The sequence below is a fragment of the Pleurodeles waltl genome, chromosome 5 (assembly GCF_031143425.1).
Source record: "Pleurodeles waltl isolate 20211129_DDA chromosome 5, aPleWal1.hap1.20221129, whole genome shotgun sequence".
Classification (NCBI taxonomy): Eukaryota; Metazoa; Chordata; class Amphibia; order Caudata; family Salamandridae; genus Pleurodeles; species Pleurodeles waltl.
In genome coordinates, this window is record NC_090444.1 from 474157330 (window position 1) to 474183254 (window position 25925).

At 43.5% G+C, this 25925-nt stretch overlaps 1 protein-coding gene across 3 annotated transcripts in view; it reads right to left on the bottom strand.

Annotated features, from left to right (window-relative positions):
* The window catches only part of MTHFD1L (methylenetetrahydrofolate dehydrogenase (NADP+ dependent) 1 like), a 1484080-nt gene that overhangs the window by 1138797 nt on the left and 319358 nt on the right, over nt 1–25925 (bottom strand). The gene's annotated exons all lie outside the window — the stretch shown is intronic.

Here is a 25925-nt window from a genome sequence, read left to right on the forward strand (position 1 = left end):
ATGGCTGAGTAAGAGTGGCAGGATAAAGGCACGCAATGGCTGATTTCTCCTTGTGACACGTCGTTAAATTGAATTTGCCAGACAAGACTCTAATTTGCAATTGGTCAGTATTTGGTGCTTCATTATCTCTATCCAATAGTCCGCTGATCACCTTACTAGAATTTTCACTTAAAACAGTTCTCATGCAGTTTATTGGCTCCTGTGATTTACGTCCTCAACATGTAGAATGTCAGGTAGGAAAAGTTACACTCCTTACTTCAGTCAGTAGCCTCCATTGTCTCTACCAGTTTGGGCGACCTTGTACCTGTTGCGAATTACACTGTTGCATTCAGCAAGAATGTCTCCTTGAGCAAGTCGGGTCCCATGAGAAATAAATTACTACGGTTACACACACATCTCTAGCTTCTGGAAAAGTACAGTTTTATGTCCTTCAGGAAGACAGCATATTGCACGTTAGAAAAATACATTTAATATGAGACCAGGCAACTAGGCCCAGACCCTTGCTGACTAGGGCCTAATTATTAATTCAACAAAACCTTAACATGCGATTCTTAATTCTAAAAAAGGAATCATACAATAGTACATTAATAATTCATTATTAATCAATTTCATTAATCATCGTATACATTGATGGCCACCCCCCGTGGGCACATTTCAAACGTGTGCATTAATATTAGTCTGTCACGTCTATGCAGCTTCATTACACATTATTTTGCAAGCAGTTCACATAGATTTTGATTAAAAAAACTACACTCCAACAGGACTCATCTGGGATAAGCACGAGTCATTGCAACTTGAGACGGACTGCGTTTGGGCCAGGTAAGTAGGGCTCGTGGGCCTGCTTGGTGCTTTTACCTTTTGGGGTTTTCCCTTGATAGGCTAACAGAGTCTCTTCACTCGTATCCCCCCCGCTTTATCATACTCTCGTTACTGTTCATTGCACTCACATTACACCGTTGTCTCACCCGGTGGGATATGTACCCAATGTGAGAGCAGTACGATGAAGTGGGGGGCGTGCTGCTCTTCATGTGTCAATAACAATGGCTGATTGTGCTTTCGATTGGCATCTGTGGCACCTATCCATGACTCTGTAGCTTGTATGTGTATCTTTGTAATATTTAGTCGTGTGCAATAAAGAGTTGCTTGAAAAAGATACTAAGGGTCTGCAGGGTTGACTGCGGCTTTTGAAACAGGGCTACATTATGCTCACTAAAAAAACAATTTCTGGAATATTCTGCAGCGTCTCCACAGACAGCTGCAGACTTGAGAAAACACCAGGTTTTTGTTGCGGGTTTTGGATTGTTGAAATAGCCATGTTTGTGTTCTGGCCCAGTGGAAATGAGTTTCTATAAATCCTTTTATTTGATACTAGATCAAATCGGTCACATTCTTTAGACAATAACGTACACAGTCCGTTTTGTATTTTTCTAACTTGGCCAAGTTTGTATTTGACTGTTTATTATACATAAACAAGGCTTGAAAGAACGGCCGGCTCAGATGCGTATTTAGACCACATGTTTCAAGTCTGTGTACACATCTGCAGTCCAATAAGAGGCCTTTCTGCCTTACACAGGCCTAGTGCACGTAAACACGGTAACTTTCCCAAAATATTCTTAGCGTGGAACCTTTCTGATAGGGTACGGATGCTGCACTCCATATAAATTTAATTAAATAAATATACCCCCTGTGGGTGGAATTAAATAAATAGCCAGTACTTAAAGGCTTGCGTGTGCGTCTAACTTTTTGCTCTTGCTGTAATACCACGTTTAAGGGTTGCAGTGGAATCTGGCTGCGACAGCCGGCAGTCGAACAGATTTTTTTGTCTGTTGTGTGACCAACCGTGTCGGGGCTTAGAAAAGACCGAATGATCCCGAGCTTAGATTATTTTTTCTAGCCTTCTATCCAGATACACAAAGTAAATCGGAGGGCTATCACCCACTGCAAGGCTGTGGGCTGAAGCTGGAAAGGTTGGTCAGTGAGTTGAACATTCACCAATGATATCTGTGGGAGGCTTGGAATCCCAACAAAGCCGTACAAAGTATAAAACAAACTGGGAACCCCTGACGGGGAAGGCACCTCGGCTGTATTCTATACATGGTGGAAGATACACGTGTTGGAACCCGAGCCCAACTGGGGTACTGCTGGTGGACCAGGAATCGCAGGGTGCACCAGGGCTCCTTGACAGAAAGCAGGAAGTGACGTGAAGCGAAGCTTGCTTTTAAAGAGGCAGGTGGAAATAGGATGTTATTGAGACAACAGTTGGGCACAGTCTTTTGACTGCCCGATAAACTACGGAGAAGCCTCTGTCTGTTATTAGAAGGGTTGTATTTTCTTGAGACTGGCTGAACGGTATTTTGGATGTGTGATTTATATTCTACACATTTCTGAGTTTCTAACATCAAACCACCTCCCCATGTAAGCACTGAACTGCTTTGCTTCACTATGCAGAGCACCAGGTTTACTTGGTAACCATTATCAGTTCAAAGCCAGATTATGCCCCGGGACAGGGGCAGTTGAGAACTGGAGCCCACCAGGCTCTGCCTGCTCTCCTTCCCCGAACCAGTCTCAACAGGAGCGAAGATTAAACCAGGAAGAGGAGAGAATGTAACATTTTGCGAGGCAGTTATCAGCTTAGCAGCAGTATACAGGAAGGCATCTCCAGTGGGAAGATACAGAAAGGTTAGGGTAGAGCCATCCTTTTACATAGAATAGCCAGAAAAAAAGCCCACACAGTTGTACAAACACGGATGCCAAATATAGAGTTCAAGTCCTTCAGCACATGTAAAACACAAGGCTTGTGATGAAGGAAGAAGAGGAAGGAACAACAGGTGAGGAACCGAGGAAAAGGATTTGAACAGTACCAATAAAGGTTGGAGGAAATTCAATTTTTGAAGGGTTAACTTTAACTGGGAGATCTATCCTCAATTGCATTGACTGTTCCTCAGGTGGTGAACATAACCCCACAACAAACTGTCACCCTGGAAGGAACAAGAAGCATTGGCATCGCCTCTGTTGGAGGTCTATTTGGTATTGGCAATGCTTTTAGCTTGGTCAATATTAATGTATTTTAGGCCTAGGACTGCACACTGGGAGTGCGTCCCTTGGCAGCTAAAAATAAGTCATGGGCCAAAGCACTGCAGCATCAAAGGGTAACATTCCTAAAAAACATGTTGTTTTGAAAACAACATAAACAAGCAAAAGCCTGGTTAACCGAAAAACGTGCGCACGGAAAATAAAAAAGGGACATTACCAAAACACAAGCTGGTTGGAAAGCAACTAAAACAAGCATTTGCAATGCAATGGGTCTCGCGTTTGTTCGAGTTGAAGCTATTAGCATTGTAAACTCTTAACCAGACTTTTCTTGCCACATAAACTGAAAATGAAAAGTAAAACAGTTTCACATAGAAGTGCAAAGCAGACATGCAAAAGGAAACAGAAGTCTGCTTGCAGTGAAACCTATCGGCAAAAGTGCAATTATCCATGTAACTAGCGAAAGTGCAAATATCCATGTAACAGGGTCGATGTTATGCAAAGCACTCGACTACTGCACAGCGAGATCGTGCTGCCTACGAAATAAAGAGAAAAAGTAGTCCAGAAACCATATGGAAAACATGGAGCCATGTATGTTTTCAGTAGTTGGCCAGTGCGCTTGAGGAGGGCTTAACACCAGAAAAGGCACGACATATGCATACCTTTCACTAATTAAATTAAGCAAATGTTAAAAGGCAAGCCCACGAACCAACCAAACAAACAGTGGGCCACTAGCATGGCACTAGAGTTCCTTCAGTTGCCATGGTGACTTTTCAGAGGGTTCGGAGAATCCCATGGCAGAGCAAAGTCTGAATAGGTTTGAGGAGATGTGCTGTCATGGTGAAGGAATGTGCCTCATCTTTGTGAGTGTGTCAGAATGAGTGTGTTGTACGTTTGCAAGGTGAGCTTGGAAGCTGTGTATCTTTTCATTCAGTAGTTTTGTCCATTCCCATGCTTGTCTGTGAGGCAGCTGGTGAAGGAACGTGTATTTGTTTGGCAATTGCTTGAGTTGTGCTGTTTAAAAGCTGCGCACAGTATGCTAATAGATGTTCGAGTCCTTAAAATCATAATCACATTCGGTCTGGAAAAAAAGAGCTTAATCAGTGCCTCTAAACAGTGCTTAAATGAATATATTGAAGTGCAGGTACTCACTCAGAGTACCTGTCTGCTGCTGAGAAGTGCCGGTACTGCCCCATTAAATGTATTGCAGCAGTGCTGAGAAGTGCAGGTTCTATTCCTTCCAAATTAGAAAAGAGCAGGTAACGGACAGTACCTGCCCATTTAAAGCACTGCCTCTAAGTCCCCTGCAGACCCCCCCACCCCATTGTCCAGACCTTTGTACAGGCCACTGTAGGAAATACCTTTCGGTACCACCACAAAAGGCCACAAGAGAGCACCAGATTTCAATTTTGCGTTCAAAATGGTCTTATTGCTAGGAGAATGTGAACACCCAAGTAACCAAATGATCTTTTGATAAAGGTCCACAATTTCTAGCACCACAGCCAGTGCTTTATATGGACATAAAAAAGTGCAGGCATTTGGTTTTTAGAGTATCTGTTTGCTCCTGAGAAGTACCTGTACTCTCCCATTAAATGTATTGAATGTGTGCAAAGTACTGGTATTTCCTTTTTCAAAATAAAGAAGCGCAGGTACTCTGTATCAGATGGTATTCGCCCTTTTAAAACACTGAAGACAGCTGATAGAAAACTATTCTACTGCATAGTCTCAAGCTATAAAAAGCACAGCCATTTAAACACCACATATCCCTTCTGCATCAAACACTGAATCAGTTGAAGAAAAGTCTACATGTTCTTCTTTAGAAATTGGCGAATACAAAATAGAGACTTGTCACCATTCCTGTACACAACAGGCCACCATAAATCCTAGCTCTGTACAAAGAGAATCTCCACATTAAGAAAGCACTTCAACGCCTTACCAATGATTGAAGGAGCTATCCAAATTCTGATAGCGCAAGACACAGTTGTCTTCCTATGACTCTGGTATTCTTTGAGGTTATGAACAAGAGTCCCTGCACACAATCCTCTTTCTGGTCGCACCTTTCATCCTCTTGCTGTATGCCTTCAAGAGCTGAGGGTAGAGTGTTACTCTTTCATGCCTAGCCCACCTGACACCCATCCTATGGCCACTTCACTGGACAAGCGTGCATGATTGTATGTTTGAGCCAGTGCTTAATTTGTGCTTGTTGTTTCCGGTGCAGCGCACCAACACTTATTTTTGAGGACTATCACTTATTCTTCTGCCTCAAGCATATGCTGCGAGCAAGAGACACATATGGGAAAGACGGAAGAAGAGAAAAACAAAAAAGCGTCACAAAGGGAGAATGCAGAAAGCTGCAAACGTGAGCTGAAAGGGCATGGAGTGGCTTTAAATGGGTTGAAGAGGCCCGAGATGACTTCAGGATTATGCTGCCTCAGCATTCTGTGCTCGCACTTTTAATTGCAGCCGCCGCATGTTTAAGAAGAGAGGCTTTGGGCACCGGCACATTTTTATTTACAAATTAAGCACTGGTTTGAGCCTGAATGTATACTTTGTTTTGTGAATATGTATCTCAGCGTGAGAGAGTGCACAGAAGCATGAGTGAAACTGGTTGCCACACTTATTTATGGGTCTTTGCATGTAAGATTGAATGCATGTGTTTCTGTAAATGAGACATAGCATGTGCGTCAGTGGCGTAACACGAAATGAGCCCCCCAGTAGAATGTGATTAATGGCCCCACGTCCGTATCTCACATACTTTCAGAGCCCTGAGGTTGAAGTGGGACCCCCCCATGAAAGGGGGGGCCAGCTCCAGTTGATTACCGAGTGGTGGTGAGTGTGTAGATGCTTGTAAGTGTGCATCATTTTGAAGAGGTGGCTTGAGCCTGAAGTTTGCCTCTGGCACAGCTCGAGGTCCTTTTGGACTCTTGAGCCCAATACGAGTCGAGCTGTAATGTGATTTCCATCTGCCACCCAGCTCTATCATGAATTAAGAATTAAAAACATATGGGCATAATTATGTGTCCATGAACGCCGATCATCAGCATCTCTAGCTTTAGTTTAACATACAAATAAAAAATAAAAAAAAGGCAGAAAAAGTTTGCAAACATTCCGGTTCACTCACAATTTTATTTATTTTCAACAGAGTCCCAACTATCATGTCCTAGAATACTTTTTTTGCAATATACAGAATCTTCATTTACCTTCATTTAACTGATGGATGTGGTGTAGAAGAGTTCCCTTTACTTTAGTAAGAGCAAACATCACTTTTACAAAATTACAGTATACAGGTCTTCATTTCTCTTATTTCATGCCCAAAGCCAAATCACGAAGCAGGCCCAGCCTATTATTCACTTTCTTGGAAAGCGCAACCCTCTCTTCTACAGTATAAATTGAAAAAGGATTTGCTTAGACCACTCAGGGAATTCTGCCAAAACTATGAATGAAATATGAGGGACAAAGTTGAGCTCTACTTTCATTCTGACCTTCAGCCCTTGCATACATACTTCAACCTGTGTTTGGTTTGGCTAAGTGTGTCTTTCTTGAAAGAGAGTCTATTGAACGAGGAATTTATCCCCTCAAAAGACATGTATATTTGGGGCATTCGTGTCCAGTTCAAGGAATCAGAGCTTACGTTGTAGAAAAGGAAGTCGAAGCCACAGCACGTAAATTCAACCAAGGAAGCGTTTTAATCATTTATGTATGCCGTTATGTAAAGCTCGAACCAGGCCCCAGAGGGCCATGAGGCAGTGTACACGAGAGTAGGTTGTGTACAACAAGAGTACAGTTTACATTCGGGGGATAGTAAAATATAAGCAGAAGCCGGCGGTGTGGTATTACTGGACAGTGTCTTCAGGGAGTTGTTGGTACCTTGGCTTGGTTGATGCATCAGTACCCTCGGTTACGAGGCGCACCACCAAAGATCAAGACCAGAGGTGGAATACAGCATGGGAAGATTGTGAAACCACTCGATACGGAGAGATCGTGAACTACAGGACACAAACTGTGAGGTAAGGTTCAGAAAGCAAAAATGAACCATGTTGCAGCAACCTTTCAACAGATCCACAGAGTGGCTTATAAAGTGGTGGAGAGAAGGGGGCCTTGAGAGATTAATATTCGCGTGAACGTCACACATTACATTCGGCCTTGCATCTCACAGCAGCCAAGCACCAAAGAGTTCAGTGGAGGAGAAGTGGCTGACTGGTCACAAGTATAAGCTACTGAATTTTCAATATTTATGAAGACACAATGTAATCAGTATTATGTAGCCTTGAACAGCACAGAAGGTGGTGGTGGTGGTGGTGGTGGGGGGGGGGGGGGGGGGAGCCTCACAAGCTAAGACCCGGCAGCCAGCCACTACACCCCTGCTGCCTATGCTGCCAGATTGCTGTCCCTCCCACCTCCATTGTCAGAGTCTGAGCCCCTATCCCATCCCTCCTGTCCTCCGTGGTCCACTACCACTCCTTCTTGCCCTCCATGGTCGATTGGACTGCCACCCATACTCTCACCCACCCTGGCTGGTTGGCTTGCTCCCCTTGCCCTCCATAGTATGTTTTGCCAAGGACCCTCCAGCCTGCCTTGCATGGCCTGTTGTGCTGCCACTGCCTCTCTGGCCTGCTTAGCACGGTTAGTCTGCAGCCTCTGTTCCCTACTCTCCATTGTTTGAGTCCACGTCTCTGTCCCTGTCCCCTCCCTCCACACAGTGCTCTAATTAACACATCTGAAGTCACATTGATGGAATCAAAACTGCAAAACCTAAAGCGTTTCCTTTAGAAATGAACAAAATAAGGGGGTTCATGTTCTCATTTTCATAGGAATTATAGTAAGTGCTCTAGAAAGCCGAAATGCAGACATTTTCTGAGTTCTCAAATAGAGACAAGAGGCTTCTAAACTACTTGCTATTTTTGTGTTTTTTTTAAACCTAATTTATTGCTTAGTTATATGTTGCACAAGTTACTTAAGTATTTTACACACTCCTATTGTTGGACTCAATGCTTAGTTTGTAAAAGAATACATGCTGGGGCCCAAACTTTAGCTCAGAAGAACGTGGCAGAGCCACGGAACGTTGGGAAGCCAAATACCGAGGCCGCGTAGTCTTGATTCCACCTCATGCCTATCTAATCCATCAACAGACACTCCCTGCATCTCTATCCCACCCGTGCAGGGTTTTTTTCATCCCTGATTTCTCTGTCATTGTTTTTCCGTTTTCCTCTTCCTTCTTTTCCCTTATTGTTTTTTTTCTCTCCGAAGCTCTGGTTCCAGGTTTAAGGACAAATAATTGATGGTCCCATAAATCAGTGCTGTGTTTGTGGGCTCAAACTGCAACCTGCACCTTCAGTTAAGCAGTGGCAGCAGTGTTGCATCCCCAGCTCAAATTGAGTACCTGGGAATCACTGTGAGGGAGGCAGCAATGAGATGACTTCTGGCCTCAGCATCACACCTGTGCCCTTCATGGAAAGAGAGCAGTTTGCACATGGCATATTCCAGCCCACAAGCTGCAGAACGTGGAAACAGGGTTTTTCAGGACAAAGAAATTCACAGGGCATATAAAGTTCCTACAAGGAATGTTTGCAAATAATAGTATGTGCCCATTTTTTATATTGGTTTTATATCTCAGGATACAAAATTTATGTTCATATTTTCACTGCACGTTTTATTTGTTTTCTAAAAATGAAAAAAACATGTGTTCTAAAATTAAATGAATAAACAGAACCACATTCTGTCTTCAAAGATATCAAAGACATACTGTTGTGCAACTACTTTGTTTAAATAAAAGGTGTAATGCAGGGCAGGACTGGGAACCCAAGGCAGCCCTGGCAAAATTTGTCCGACCAGCCCCCATTGGGTGCATAGTGAGTGAGTCTGAGCACTACAAAGGGATTTGAAGAATTCCCTGAGAAAATTTGGGAAAAAATATCAAAATCAGTGCATTCTACAACACACTTTCCATTATATATTCAACTGTATCAGTTTTTAAAGCATAGTAAATGATGTGCACCAGGATACGGAAATCTTTATTGGGGTTCTTCAATGATTCTCTAATCCTCATCCTCTAACAGTGCCTCATCTCTCCATAGCCCCCGTCTCACATGTATTTCATTTGTTTTATAACGCATCTTTCCAGCGAAGGATGCGGAAGCACTTTAAATTACATGCACACATACAGAGACAATGAATCATACGTGTGTAAATCAGTGTATAGAAAATGTGGACAAAGGGAACTCTAAGGTGTAGAATTCACGTCATGCACCCTGGTAGGCTTTTTTTTTCTTTTTTTTTTTAAAGAGTACTTGGTCTGGGAACGCATAAACTCAGTATATATAACAGTGGGTAGGATTGACTCTACTAATTTGTTTCTACCCAAACCATTTTTAGCAAAATTAGGAAAATCAACGACTGGAATGGAACATAACTTTCTAACCTCTACCATGCAGTTTGCATGCAGCTCTTTGATGTTAGTTCATAGCTCACTGGGCTAGATTAGGATTGTAACTTATGAACTGCACAGTAACAAAAGAAGGTGTGAACAAAGCAGTATCCCACTGAGCTAAGCACATAAAATGCTGTTCTGTGATCTGCATAGTACACATTCTTTGCACCCTCTGCACTACCTTAGATGAGTCAAAACTGCCTCTAAACAAAACCCTGTTCTCTTTCCAACATGTACATTAATCACCAGAGTGATCTTGGCAATTTTATTGGTGCCTGAAACTGTCGGATATAAAAGGAACTCTGCAGTGCTTTTAAATTTGCTGCATTGCTACAAAACCGGCCCCCAGTAACAAAAGTGGCCGCCCACCCTTCCAGCCTCCTGGGGAAATGCCTGTTGCCCGGTACACCCAGTCCAGACTTGGTAAAGTGCATTTTAATATTGCCATTGTTTTGGAATCGAAACCTGGGAAGAAGAACCAAAAGGTTCCAATTTAGATACCCTTTCCCTCTTGGAAACTAGTGCAAATGGCTTTGTGTCTGTTAGGAAGTGCCTTTTATTAAATAAAGTACATCCGTTTTCTTTGTTTGCTATTTCATACAGATGTATAATCGCAGCAGGGGAGTGTGTATATAAATATATATATATATATAAATAATGGATTAGAATGAATTAATCCCCTATCAATGATGCTAGTTAGAAAAACTGCCTGTGTAAATGTGAAAAAAGGACAAGTTACTTACCTTCAATAACGCCTTCCCGGGTAGAGACAATATCTAGTTGCAGATTCCTTGCCTTACAATTTCCCCTAGGTGTCTGTCTTGATCCGGAGATTTTGATTAAGCAGTACCCCTCCGCGTCAATAGGTGGCGTCTATCAGCTCCTTATCTGTCAGCATCATCTGCGCCGGATAGGATGTCACGTGTTCTATAAAGGCGCCACCCTGGCACACTGATGTCAGTTCACAATTTTCCACACCAGAAGCACAGTTTCAAGGAAAACACTGACCATTGGTGCATCAAAACTAGGGCCCTGAAAGGGAGGCCCTGTGCCTAGAAATCAGTTAGAGTGGGAAGGATAGGTGGGTCAGTAAGTAATCTGCAGCTACCAGATAAGGCGTTACCAGATGCAAGTGACTTGGCCATCTGATACAGTCATCTAGTTGCAGATTCCCACCCTTAGAATAGTTACCCAAGCAAAATCCTCCCCGGCAAGTGGTCTACGAACTAAGATCATACTGGAAAGTCCTGCAGGTCTGAGCAGGCAAAGTGCCCGTTCCTACGGACCTGACTGGCCAGGCAGATGTTTTTGGTGAACATCTGCAGAGATGCCCACATTGCTGGACAAGCGTAATGGACCGGAACTCCACGTGCTAACGAAGTGGTCACAGCTTTAGCTCTAGTAGAATGAGCACGAAAACCCTCAGGGGGTTGCTTCTTAGCCAGTGCGTAGTACATTTTAATGCAGAGCATGACCCATCTGGAGATGGTTCTCTTCTGCACTGCTCGGCCTTTCTTTGCACCCACATAACCCAGAAAGGGTTGAACATCCACCTGGTGCTCTTTGGTACGATCAAGGTAGAAGGTCAACGCTCTTTTTGGGTCCAGGCAGCAGAATCTCTCCTCTTCCTTAGAAGGATGCAGGGGAGCATAAAAAGTAGGCAAGTGATGGATTGGCCTACATGAAAGGGCGTGTACACGTTTGGCAACATGGAAGCCATAGTGCGGAGAACCACTTTGTCAAGATAGAAGGAAAGGTAGGGTGGCTTAAATGACAATGCCTGCAACTCACTCACTTTATGAGCAGATGTAATGGCCAGAAGGAAGACCAGTTTCAAAGTCAAAAAGCAGAGGGGAACAGAGCAGCTCCCTCCCTGAGTGATTATAGGCTCCAGGGAGCCCAACCCCCCAGGACTGAAATGTGCCAAAATGGGGAGGGGGCTGCACAACACCCCCTCCCTGAGCCTTCTATGATCCAGGGGACCCCGTTCCCCAGGGCTGGCTCACCTACTGTCTCCCATGGAGACCACTCTGGGACACAGCAGTTTACCTGCCTGCATGTGCAAGGAAACTAGTGTTTGCTCCCGGCAGGTTGAAGCATTTCTAAAACTCTTGCTAAAAAGGGACCAAATACAAAGTCTGTCCCCAGCGGAAGGAGCTTTGAAAATGCTCTACCTGGCTGGGAGCAGATGTTTGATTTGGCCAAGATACTGCTCTCACCCGCATGGTGCAGCACAAATAGTTGTTCCCTAGTTGGAGGAGCAATGCCAACTCTCACAGCATGCGGGGAGCCAGCTGGGGTTGAGCTGCCCCCAACAGCCACCAATGTTGTGCACGGTGAATGCCTGGGTGAATACCAGGGTACTCATCTGAAGAAACGTAGGCTCCAGAGGATAGGACCCTTCTAAATAGATATGAGCCTGGAGGATGGGGTCCCCAGAGCCTGATGAGGATGGGAAAGAGGAACACACAGCTCCCTAACTTTAAAAAAAAAAAAAAAAGGACCTGGGGGATGGGGTACCCAGGGAACAATAGGCTCAGGGAGGATTGGGGGGCATGTGGCTCGCGTCACACCCTCTCCTTTTTCATTATCTTTGGCAGGTTGGGTCTCTGGGCCCAGGAAGGCTGAGGGAGAGGGGCCCCACCCCCCTGTTTAATTGTGTTCTACTTGAGATAATTGTAACTGGTGAATTTCTCTGGTTTTTAGAGTTTAAAACGTTGTTACTGAACATTTCACCTAATTAGAACGTTATTTTAACATTTGTTATAACATTTACAGTAATGATCTCATTTAGAAATGTAAAAATACATTCTTCTAATCCTTTGTTTCTACCTCTCTCCATGCCTCTTCCCAATCGGACATTCTGCTTCCAGTAATCTTAAGGCTCGATTATAGCTGAAGGCTATTTAATTCTTAACGTGTGCATCTTCACTTTTGGAGCTAAAATCACCCAAAAACACACTCATCGTCACATCCTGCTGCAAAGATACAAAACTATGGATTTTTTTTTGTATCCTGGACTACCCCAGGAGAGAAAGATGGGAAATAAGTTTGCCAAAAATATGGCACGTAGAATCAACTGCCCTAGTACTAGATCGATGTACAAGATCGATGCAAAATGCGTACTTACCAAGTTAGGTTTATCAACTGCTCTGTTTTCTTCTAACATGAAGTCTAGAACATCATTATTATCTACATACCTAATGTATCTAGACATATTTCATTATACTACTCATTGATTACATTGTTATAACTGAAACTTCCACTTTCTGTCTAATATTATCAAAGATCCAAGTACACTCTCATATTATACTTTTAAGCTATATTTGGCACAGATGTTTCTTGAGCACCTTTGTGTGGCCCATCACTTTCTACAACCTTACAATATTACTCACTTACTCAGGGTCCCCATTACGCTTCCCTCATACAGGATAACTCTTCAAACTATTCTTCTTTGAGAATATATTTCCTGCTCCCTTCAGGCATCTTAGGTAGGCCTATTTTTGTATCTGATTTTCAGATTATCTAAACCTCTCCTGCTCTTCCTAGTCTTTTTTGTCATGATTAACACTGTTCAAATCCCAATGGATGAATGTACTCCCTAAATAAAAGGGCATTTTTTTTTTTTAGGTGCACAGATTTAATTGAAACTTGAGTCAAACAAGAACAACTGTTAATTCAACCAAGGAGACTTCTTACGCACACATTGTTGATATAACCTGATGTTTTAGAATTGGTTGCAAAACCTGTGGCATCAATGATGCATTCAGTAAAGCATCTTTTTGGTCACACGTAAGATGGGAGTATTTAATAAAGACATAGCATCTATCTTAAAAAGTAATATTCTTTTATAATTTTCCTTTACATTATCAGGTTTGGAATGGCTCTAAATTTTCCTCATATTTTTATAATGATCCTCTAGACTTAAAGCTTGTTTCTTCATCTTCTGATCAAGCATCATTAAGCAGCCCACTCTCATGTCTGAACATTATGGTCCGGTTAGCCTTAGTACATCACCCGCTCTACTTTAAAATTCAATTTATATCAAAGAGCATGTTTCACTTTGCCAATCTTGAAATTTTTAGATCAGCATTTATTAATTAATTTGTGGAAGTGCAACTAAACTGCTTCCCAAATGTTTTGGTTTGGGCTTTTCCATTTCTACAGGGCCTAATTACAGTGCTTGCCTTTCTTTTATCCTTGGTAGATATACCTCCACAAATTGGAAAGTACTGAAGTTTCCAACCGTTACAACAAGTTTAGTGCTGGATATTTTAACAGGTATCATGGATGTGTAATTTATTTTATGCTTGGGTGCATTCACACTCGCATTCTCCATGATTTCTAAAGTACTGCTGTCTAAGTCCCAGGTCATTTAGAGAGCATCAAACTTCTCATTGATTATACAGCTTAAAAAGCAACAATGTAAAATGTATACCTCTTAGCAATGAGGCCAGTATGCTTGGAGTGGTTCGCGCTAAGCTTCACCATCTAGGGCATTGGGATATTGTTTCACAAATACTGCTCTATCAGAACTAGGCATTACACACCCAAACCAACTCTACCCTCTTCCCCTCTCCCTTGATGAACTCCATTCTCAAAAGCTCCTCCATTCAAATTGTTTTCATGCTTTTTCTACGGTCCTTGCAGTTCCAGGGACAACAGAACACACTCAAAGTTGAGTGCTGTTCATCTGTCCATGTAGGTATAACCTTGAGGACTTGTAGATTCTGATATTTGAAGTCACAATAAAGCACAAGGGCAAGGTCTGTCACAACATATATACGAAGTCTTGGAAGGACTGAAAAACTCCGCAACTAACTGAACCATGCTTTTTTTGTAATTGGACGTGGAGCGTCAAAGTCTGTATACCTTACAGGGTGCCATATGTCTACTTCCTATATCAATAGGAGGAACTAAATCAAAAGTTAATAAATGTTATATTAGTACAGAAATGCAGCAAAGTAAAACCAGCTACAATGAAACAACCACATGAAGGGCAGCTAGGGATCCCTGACTTAGAAATATATAAATTTGCTGCACTGCTCCACATGACATTGGGAGGCTGACTGATCAAATCAGGAAAAATCTTACTGAAAGTGACGTTAGGTGGAGAAACAGTATAGTATTTAATCATCAGGGGGGACGTCACCTCCAAGATCAGCCATACTAGACCTACTGATGGAGACAATTTTGGAAACAGGCAGACAAGAGGATAAGTAAAAAGACCACTTCCACAAGAGTTCATGCTCTGTGGATTGCAGTCATTTGTGAATTTATGTGGGGACAGGACAATAGACAAATAGATCGAGGGGTATAAGCATGAGCTATTTATATGGCAATAGCAAACTCCTATCATTCCAAGTAGCAGAAGACATATATAGAGACACAACAGGTCAATTCTTGCAGTACGCCAAGTTGGTACAAAAGATTTGGAGAAAGTTCCCTGACATGCCAGAAGAAATTTGTAAACCGAGGCAATTAACATTGATGCTGATGCGTAGAAGACTGATCTCATCTTTATACAAACCCATAAAAACTGGCAGACCAAAACTTATGCTGACTTGGAATAGATAAGGAGTCCTGCCTACATATTAAAAACATCTTTAGAAATACAGGTTCTAAAATGGTGCAATTTAATAAACTACATAGAACCCAAAAAGACATCAGCGACCTTTCAAAACATGCACCTGACAGATTAACACTGCCTGAAAAGTGGGCTAGAAAATGCTACTTTTGGGCACGTGATGTGGAAATGAGTGAAGATTAAAAAATTCTGTGGGGTAAAGCCGACAGGTTGAGTTATCACTGGACAGATTGCAACCTTGCAGCACAATAAGTATGTATTGGGACTGATCCCTTTACCAAGCATGAAATCACACCTTCTAGTGTACTGCTGGCTAAGAGGCACAGGGGGATACACTGGTTTCAGCCAATAACTAAAACCTTGAAAAAGTATATGCCTTGAAGACCTCCAGGAGTGGGCTCTAGCTGAGGAAACCCACAAGTGGAAAGCCAAATGGCTGCCTGGCCAAACTGCCTAGAACCTTTACTGTTAGGAGGGAGTATGTGGAGAAGCTGTTATTCATCCTCCCCTGCCGTTCCAATGCCAGACATCTATGAAGGAGGGTGGTTGGATATATACGTAGAGCGATCTCCTAGTTGACAGGTTGAAATTAATGTGATACATGTCCTGTAAACCTGTGCTGAAAGCCAATTACTGTCTTCTGAAGCTATGGAAATGAGGGGAGGCTCAAATTAAGCTCATAGTATGCTGTTGACTGGACGGACATCTGGCTACAGTTAAGAGGCACTTTACTTTCACTGCCTGTTATGCGGACTACCATGTAGGGCAGCAACTAAGGGCAGTCTCTGTTTTGTGCACATTTCAGTATAGTGCCCTTGCTGTGGTTCAGGGTGTTCATTCCGGTTTCCATAGTTCGCCTCCAGGTTGTCTTTGGCCTCCCTTCCTTCTGTTTGCTTTTTGGGAACTTAGTTCTACAGTATCTTTGCAGCTGCTACCAGCATAAACCAAATGTATTATTCGTGGATTAAAAAAAAGAAAAGAATTAGACCTTCTCAGCCTTCTGAGTATTTTAATTTTTTTTTATTGTTTGATTAAAGCCCAAGAGAGGCGCACAAAAATTACAAATCTCATTGATAAGACACCCTACACACACAAAAATAAAAAATACTTAAACCAACTATTACTTAACATCCATTTTAAAATATCTTCACCATAGGCCATCTTGCTCAATCTAATCTGTATGTGGCCATTAGACTGTAGATAACTATCAATGCCCATTTCCTCAGTAATAACCCATACTCCATTGAACTCTGGATTTAATCCTCTTGTATTTTAGCGAATTCCATCTTCTATTCAGCTTAGTTGGCTACCTCATCTTATAAATTCATTGTATTCCACAACTCCCTCTCCCCCTAATCCAAGTAAATGCCAGTTGCTTTTTCTCATTTAAAGTGACCTTGTGCATACATTATAAATACACAAAATATACAAGTCACAGTCCAATTTAACTCCATAAAAATAGTAATATCCTAGGTTTATACAATCACCCCAATAAGCATTTATTCTCTGAATTGATCTTTTTAGCAGTTAAACGTTATCAATATGCAATGTCATGTCAAACAGTGAGTACTCTGAGTAAATGTGGGTGAAAAGCGAAGGCGGCACATGGATCAGTCACTATAAAGTACAATACATTTATTAGAGTAGTGAGCTTTTCTATATACAATATTGTTTCAGAAGATATAAATATACTTACAATACAAACTGAAGTTAAATGCTAAAAATGACAAAGGACAATGTGTAGGAGACTGGCGCAGTTTGTGGTGTGCACCTATGATGTGGCACCCTATACGGAGTCTGGGCAATCTTTAGTGATAGTGTTTTGGTACCTAGATAACCAAAGCTCTCTAGGGGTAGCTGTGGAGGGCAGCTCAAGCTTAACAAGGAGGAGTGTAAAGCACTTACAATACCACAGTAGTCAGTAAGCGATGTTCACACAAGAAAGAACCACACCAAGTGTTACAAAAATAAAGTATTCTTTATTATAACACTAGTACTATCCTAACATTGGTATAGATAGAAATACATGGAGCTCTATGGGGGACCTAAACCTTATACTAAGAAAGTGGTATAAGAATGGAGGTGCCCAACCATGGTAAGTGTGTTAGGATCCCAGGGGCCGGGGAAGTACAAAATCACCTAATGTAAGTAATTGAAATCCCCCCGGCGCCTGTGTGCAGAGGTGTAATCTAGCCAGGTGCCCCTTAGACTAACTGTTGCGGTTAGAATTTTCAGGATTTAGGTATCTTCCCCGAGGAAACCAGTGAGCACAAGGAAGGTTCAATAGTGACCCCACTTGTTGAAACCCAGTAAAGTGAAATACCTTCACCAGGGATCCTGGGGGCATATGGGTGAAGTGACGTCAGAAACCTTCGCTGGAGTACATGGGAGCCTCGTTTGTCCAGCTGATGTTGCAAACCATGGACCGAGTTGGTGGAACCCCAGGGCAGATTCCAGACAAGAACCTGAAAAAGAAGGGGACCGTGTACAGACCACTCTGAGCTGTCCAGGCGGAGCAGGTAGGCAATACCCATTCTTCTTGGAGAGAAGGTCCTGCAGGTCAGTGAAGGAAGAGGCATAGCTGCGGAATCCAGGTGATACACGAAGATCTTTGGAGTCAGCCAGGAGCTATACCACATCGGTCACCAAATAGCAGAGGGGTCTGTGGTCAGTAGAACCACCAATAAGCATTGGAAAAGGTAGGAAGACTCTGCAGGGAAGGTTGCAGGATTTTGGGGACCAGCAAGGTTCAGACGACTTGACCCTTGGAAGGGAGTCAGGGCTGGCCCTCTGCAAGCAGGAGCCTCCACAAAGACCCAGTGGCAGCAGGCACAGGGAGTCAGAGAGAGGCCTCAGCAGCACAACAAAGAATGAGTCGCACACAGCAGGAGCTGCAGGGTGGATGCTGTTCTTGGAGTTGCAGAGTGCTGGAGGCTTGGGCTTCTTGGAGCTCAAAGATCTCCTGAAGGAAGAATCCACAAGCCTTGGTAACATCAACAGATGCAGCACACAGGTGGTTCCTTCCCAGTGGCAACAAAAAAGGCCCATTGTCTCCAAAGTTGGATACAAGGCAAGTTGGACCTGGAGGGGACCACAGAACCACCTCCTGTGTTGCAGAGCCTTCTTGGTGTTCATGGGACAGCAGGATCCACCAGCCAGTGGATGTGGAGCCTGCAGATACAGCGGAGTGACTCCTTCACTCCAAGGGAGATTCCTTCCTGGTGCAGAGTCCTTGCGACCCTGTAGGATGCAAGGCCACATTCCCCTGCTTGAGTTAAGCTCAGCAGCAAGAAGGCAGAACAGTGTCTGGTGTCGGCAGCAGTAAGGGCTAGCATGCAGACCCTGCAAGGCCGCACAGGTAGATCTGGGGGATCCTCTAAAGAAGGATCCCCCAGAGTAAATGGTATCATGCAACTAACACTGTAAATAGCATAGTTGCATGATTCCAACATGTTTGATACCAAACATGCCTAGGTTCGATGAAACCATTATGAAGTTTTACTACCTTTCCTGACCAGTGTCCACTAATACCTTAAAATGGCTTCCTTGCACTTACAAAGCCCAGTGAACGGAGTCTGGGATTTATAGGGGGCACCTCTGTTCATACAATGGTGCCCACAATGGTGCCCTCAAACTCAGGACAATGCACCCTGCCCTAGGGCTGAAGGGCCTACCATAGGGGTGACTTACAATGTTCAAGTGCAGTGACCTCGATATAAGGCAAGCCTTAAATCTAAAGTGAAAGGTGCATGCACCATTTCACGCAGGCTGCAATGACAGGCTTGCAGACACTGTGGGCTTACATGGGAGACATAGTACATGCTGCAGCCCATAGGAGACCCCTGGTGTACTAATGTACCTAAGTACCATATACTAGGGACTCACACTGGTGCATCGGTATGCCAATTGTGGGATGTAAAAGTTACCATTCACCCAAATTTAGAGAGAGAACTGACACTGGGGTCCTGATTAGCAGGATACCAGAGTACTACAGTCCACACTGAGGCCAGGCAAAAAGTAGGGGTAACTATGCTAGAAAGATGCTATTTTTTCTACACAATGCATGGTATAGTGTGATTTACAATTAGGCGAACACTACCATAAAAGGTTAGTGCACACTATATAAATGTCACCGTACAACAAAAACTGAAAAGAAACAATGGGGTTCCTAGCTATAAACACTATACATTTTAAAATGATTTCAAACAGCAGAAACAGCAGAAACCCCCTGAAAAAGGAAATAAAAGTAATACCAATGCAATTAATAAAATGAAGAAAGGATCATGTGACATTCCTAAACATACAGTTTGTAATCCATAACTAACCGAGATCACAACAATATTGTTGGAAGAAAGATTATTGGTAAGGGCCTCGCTGGAGACCTCTTCGAATACACATCGCGGGATGCCTCAGTGAAGTTCCTACATTCAGACTTAGTCACTTTTTCTGGAAGATTTCCTCCAACCGGGACAAAGTTGAAAGTTGAGGCTGACCACGATGGAGCCCTCCTTGGAAACACCTGTAGGTCAAACTTTTACCATCAACTTAGAAACTTTTTTGAAGCTTTTCTTCCCCAACATAGATGACCCTACTCAGTGTGCAGATTTCAATGTGACATTGATGGATTGCCTTTCCACGAGTCCCCGGTCAAATCCTGAAGGGCTGGGGCTTCGGAGCTTTTCAGCAGGGCGAACCTGCAAGTCCGGCCAGGTCGCAGTCGACGTTGGCTGGTTTGACTCTCGCCATCGCGTCAGTCCACTTATGGAGCTTTTTTCCGAAGTTGCTCCAGACTTCTGGATCCTCTTCCAGAAGTACTTTTAAGGTCCTTCAAGTATCCACGGCTCACACCAAGGTTCCAGAAGCTCAGAGTTGCTTCTTAGAGGTTAAAATCCGTAAATAGCCACTAGTCAGCTGGGCTATTTCTGCAGGACTTGGTGCAGGGCAACTCTGGTCAGCTCCCTTCTACCTGTAGCATACAGAGAGTACCTTCCTGAGATTGATAAAGACAAAGTCCTTTTATTGGTGAAGCCCAAAATGTCCAGCTGGTGCAGTCCTTGAGTGCAGGGACCAGGTGCAGGCCAGGAATCCAGCAGGGCAGTCCTTCTTGCCTTTTTCTAGTAAGAATCTCAATTGTGGGGAAGCTCTTACATTTGTATCCTTGCTCCTGGGGTGGAAAGCAGAGGAGGGCTCCTGTCTAATCATGTGCAGTCATCCACCCTCTTGAGTGACCAGTTCCTGGGAAGTGTGGCAAATATCAATCTCAGGGAGCAACATTCCTCCAAAACCCAAAATGGCGAAAATTAAATCTTAGAGTTTAGAGTCCATCCACTGGTGTGGCTAGGTTTCCCTTAACACACCCCTTTCCAGCTCTATTTTAATCTAATCAGGGGGCACATGGTTGTCTGGGGCTGCAGGAAATGGCGGAGGTCCAGCTGATGTTCCAAATGTCCTTCTCTTCTCTGATGTCCAATTTGGCTGCTCTTCTCCCCCCCCCCCCCCATCCTACCCCTACCATCTGCTGAGGTAATTCCTCTCCCACCAGGCACCAGGCGCTTCCTTTGTTTTAGCCCAGGCCACTTCACACCTCACCAAGGAAGCCTAGCTCAGGCTGCCAGAGGCTAACCAATCAGAGAAGAGCACTATATGGCTGAAGCTGGTAATTTTTAGCAAGACATCCATAAATCCTTCCCTGTTCAAGTTATATTATTCAATTCAACAGTGGCAAATTGTTGGATTTATTATAACTTTTAATTTGATACCAACTTTCTATATTTAGCTCCTTCCAATGGAAAATAAGATTTTATTTTTAAAATAAAGTCTCTCAATATAAGCCAATGGAGACCATCCACTAAAATGGAGAAACACAAATTTGTCTATTTTCCCTCACTAGGGATTATAAAACAACTTTTATAAAGACCCAGCTTAAAGTTAAATTGCACCCAACCCTGGGGCACTTATGGCATACCTTATGGGTGACATATGTAAAAATAAGGTAGCGTACGACTTTGGAAGTGTTTTTAATTCCAAAGTTGATCCTGGGGTTAACTTTAACTTAAAAGCAGCCAGCAATGCAGGTCTGCCTTCAAAGTGACACTGGGCACCACAGCAGTTCACCTATGGGTGCACTACCTATGCTGGGGTCCTTAAACCTACATGCCCTACCATATACTAGGGACTTCTGGGTAGGTTGGTATATCCAATTATAATTAGCCTAATTTGCGTAATCAGTTTTACACAGAGCACGGTCCCTGGGACTGGTTAGCAGTACTCAGGGCAGTGTCAGTCATTAACCACCAGTATCAGTCAAAATGTTCGGGGTGACCGCTACAAAAAGGAGGACTTTCCGACAAATGTAAAACAGAATAGCAATCTTCCTGCCAAAACTGAGTTACTTTGCCTCCGATTTGCAATCCTTTATCATTCATGATCCTAGGAATCTCAAACACAGCTAACAAATGGAAACACATTCAAACACAATAGCACCAACAGCAAGCAAAAAGGTGCCAATGTCTGCATCCACGATGACCCATCATATGGTCGGGGGGTGCGGGAGGGCACCTATAATTCTAAATTGTCAAAGGCCAATCAGCTATTTGGGCATCCTTGAAAGTTCAAGCATTCAACCAAACGGTTTGGAGTGGCACCTCATGCCATCATTCAAAAATGCACAGTGCTGGTGAATGCCCAAGAGGATCGTGTTAAGTGCTAACTCCACAGGCCTGTTCTGGAAGTTAATAGGAAAGGAAACAAACTTGAAGGTTGGGACTGCCCAGGTTATCCTTCATGGGCCACAAGTATCTTCAATTGCCATGTTTACAAAAAGTAGATGTTTGCAACCAGCTAAGCGTAACCCTAACAAGAAGTTAGTGATTCCAAAGGCTCAACCTTAAGTACACATTCCAATGTTCATGATCAATAGTTCAAAACCAATGCAAATTAAGTTTGCAAACATTACAAAAAAATAAAAAATCTAAGCTGCTCCATATATCCCAAATCAAGGGCCAGTAGGCTCCAGCACCCAAAAACTAAAATTGCTGTCATTAGCCAATGTTACCTTCTCAAAACTGTGTGTGTCACACCAATTGAGTGCCTTGCTATCTCAGGATGCACCAAAGAAAGTCTTTGAGAAGCACCTTCTGGTTCAGGGAATTGTCAATATCTTGCCAAAAGCAAAAAAGTGAGAGAACCTTACAAATAAAAGAATACATTGAAGGGACAGCACAGATGGTTGGGGACGTTCGTCATCATGGTTATATGTTGTATATAGAAATAAATGGATTTGACAAATACATAGATGCAGAAATGTTACTCTATTTTCATACTTTTAGGGAAATCACCGCTCAGTTTACTAATAAATAATTTACTCACTGTGGCATTGACAATTTCTCAGCCTGCCCGGTCCATGAGAGATTTGTTTTTGTTTTTTGAAGCATTGTTTGCAACCCCTGGCATATGGATTGAGTGCATTGACCCACTCTTCATTTCAAGTACAGTAGAAGTACGAGCAGGATCTTGTGCTACTACTTGGCAGAATTTTGACAAATATAGGGCACTTCAACAATGTTTTTGTACCAGGACAAACAGGAGGGGAAAATAAAACTTCTTTCATATCGATACACACACTTTTTTACTGGACGGCTTATCTGTGTAGACATACAATATGTTGCATGTACTGTAAGTCACAGTTGATGAGTCTCATTCTTAGCCATATACCATGTGCTGCGATGCTGCTGAATCAGTGGGTCTCCATTCCAAAATATACTTTACCATAAGTTTTGAAGCGTCTGTGGGTGCGGCTTGCAGTATTCGCATTCACCTGCATTTTTGCCAAATGTCCAGCTCCAAGTTATCAGTACACTTCTAGTTCTCCATTAAATGAATTAGGGCAGCAGTGTCACATGTACCAGTCTTGATTTAGATTTGCTGAATGTAAGGAAATGCCTCTGTGGCCAGGAACTAATCCTGTACTGGGTGGAGGTGCTTCTCACCTCCCCCTGCAGGGAACTAACACCTGGCGTTGAGCCTTAAAGGCTCATTCCTTTTGTTACAGCACCCCAGGGCATCCCAGCTAGTGGAGATGCCCGCCCCTCCGGCCACTGCCCCCACTTTTGGCAGCAAGGCTGGAGGAGATAATTAGAAAAACAAGGAGGAGTCACCCACCAGTCAGGACAGCCCCTAAGGTGCCGTGAGCTGAGGTGACTCCTGCCTTTAGAAATCCTCCATCTTGACATAGGAGGATTTCCCCAATAGGAATTGAGATGTGCCCCCCTCCCCTCAGGGAGGAGGCACAAAGAGGGTGTAGCCACCCTCCAGGACAGTAGCCACTGGCTACTGCCCCCCAGACCTAAAAGCACCCCTAAATTTAGTATTTAGAGGCGACCCTGAACCCAGGAAATCAGATTCCTGCGACCTGAAAGCCCCGCAGAGACGACGGAGACACCAACTGACTTGGCCCCAGCCCTACCGGCCTGTCTCCAGACTCAGAGAGCCTGCACAGTGACGCATCCGACAGGGACCAGTGACCTCTGAGGACTCAGAGGACTGCCCTGAACCCGAAGGACCAAGAAACTCCCAAGAACAGCCGCACTGTTCAAAAACAGCAACAACTTTGCAACTTTTTAGCAACTTTTAAAGAACTCTCTCTTCCTGCTGGAAGCCTGAGACTTCACACACTGCACCCGACACCCAACACCCCCGGCTCTAGCTCCAGAGAACAAACACCGCCGAGAGGACTCCCAGGCAAGTACGACAATGTGAGTAACCTGAGTCAACCCCCGTGTGCCCCCACAGCGACACCTGCAGAGAGGATCCAGAGGCTTCCCCCGACTGCGACTGCCTGGTAACAAGGAACCTGACGCCTGGACCAAGTACTGCACCTGCAGCCCCCAGGACCGAGAGGAAACACCCACCAGTGCAGGAGTGACCAGCAGGCGGCCCTTATCCTAGCCCAGTCGGTTACTGGCCCGAGAAGCCCCCCTGTGCCCTGCCTGCAACGCCTAAGTGACCCCCGGGTCCCTCCATTGCTTACAATAGCAAACCTGATGCCTACTTTGCACACTGCAACCGGCCGCCCCGTGTCACCGAGTGTGTGTTTTGTGTGCCTGTTTGTGTCCCCCCCCCCCCCCCCCCCCCCCAGTGCTTTACAAACCCCCTCCCCCCCCGGTCTGCTCCCCGAGGACGCAGGTACTTACCTGCTAGCAGAATGGAACTGGAGCACCCCTGTTCTCCATAGGCGCCTATGTGTTTTGAGCCCTACTTTGACCTCTGCACTTGACCGGCCCTGTGTTGCTGGTGCGGTAACCTTGGGGTTGCCTTGAGCAACCAACGGTGGGCTGCCTATGCCCAGGGGACGGACTGTGTAAGTGCTTTACTTTCCTGAGAAACTTAACCAAACTTACCTCCCCCAGGAACTGTTGATTTTTGCACTGTGTCCAATTTTAAATTAGCGTATTGCCATTTTAACTAAAACTGTATGTACTACTGCTTTGAATCAAAGTTCTATACTTACCTGTGTGAAGTACCTTGCATTTTATGTACTTACCTCAAATCTTGAATCTTGTGGTTCTAAAATAAATTAAGTAAAGATATTTTTCTGTATAAAAACCTATTGGCCTGGAATTGTCTGAGTGTGTGTGTTCCTCATTTATTGCCTGTGTGTGTACAACAAATGCTTAACACTAGCCTCTGATAAGCCTACTGCTCCACCACAGTACCACAGATTAGAGCATTAGAATTATCTAATTTTGCCACTATCAACCTCGAAGGGGAACCCTTGGACTCTGTGCACACTATCTCTCACTGAGATAGTATATACAGAGCCAACTTCCTACACTGATACTATTCATTTTATGTTGGTTAGTATTCATCAACTTTGCCATGGTTTTAAGCAGCATGCTGTATGTTGACACAACATCACCCTATGAGACAATGTCACATGCACATCGAGTTTCATGCAAGACATACTGGAACATTCGTATTTGCCTATCCGTTGCATATAGCGCCTTACCCGAGAACCCCACAAGGTAGGGACTGGTTGTAGAAAGCACAGAAGTATAGAGAGATCTCAAAGAAAGTAAAAAAAGTAGACCAGTTAAAAAAAAATAAAAAAATAAGCCAAACAAAGGGAGAGAGCACAACACAGTTACATAACAGTATATTGGTGCCTCATGATGCCCACTTTTCTCCACATATTGTCAGGGGGTTCCACCTAGATGTGAAAACTTAACTCTCATAAGTTCCATATTCTATGGGGACTGGTTGACCGTGTTTTTCTACATTCTTGCAGGAAAGAGTTGAACCACACAAGAGTACATGCATGTTTTCAAGTTCAACGCTTTGTGATCCAGAGTATCAATTTTGCAGAGATCTCCTGGAGGACCTGTATGCATCCGTCTCAGTTGTGCATGAACTGCAATACGACACCACAACTTGCATAGTGGCTGTTTCAGACCCACAATCTGTTCTGAGTCTCCACTAGTGATCAGTATGTTTTTCAAACATATTTTTTCAACTTAGACAAAGAGGTCAATAGCTTTCAGAGAAAACAGCAGAGTTGGGTACAAAGTATTGCACAACTGAAGAATGCAACGACATACTGAGTAAATCTTACTTTTTTCCTGAGTGTTACATTTACAGCAAACCCCAAAGATATCAGTAATATAAAGACATATCCGCAGGCATCTTATGCAGGCCAGATTATCAATGCTCTTAACCATATAGTGTAAATGTAACAATCCCACAATTAGTATGTCTACTTATTTTTCTGTTTACCAATACAAGTACTATGGAGAGCATTCAATGTTTTCTTCCATATTTAACTAAACTACTCTCACTGACTATTTTAGGTATGAAACAAGGAGCAGAATCAGTGAAAAGTTTAAA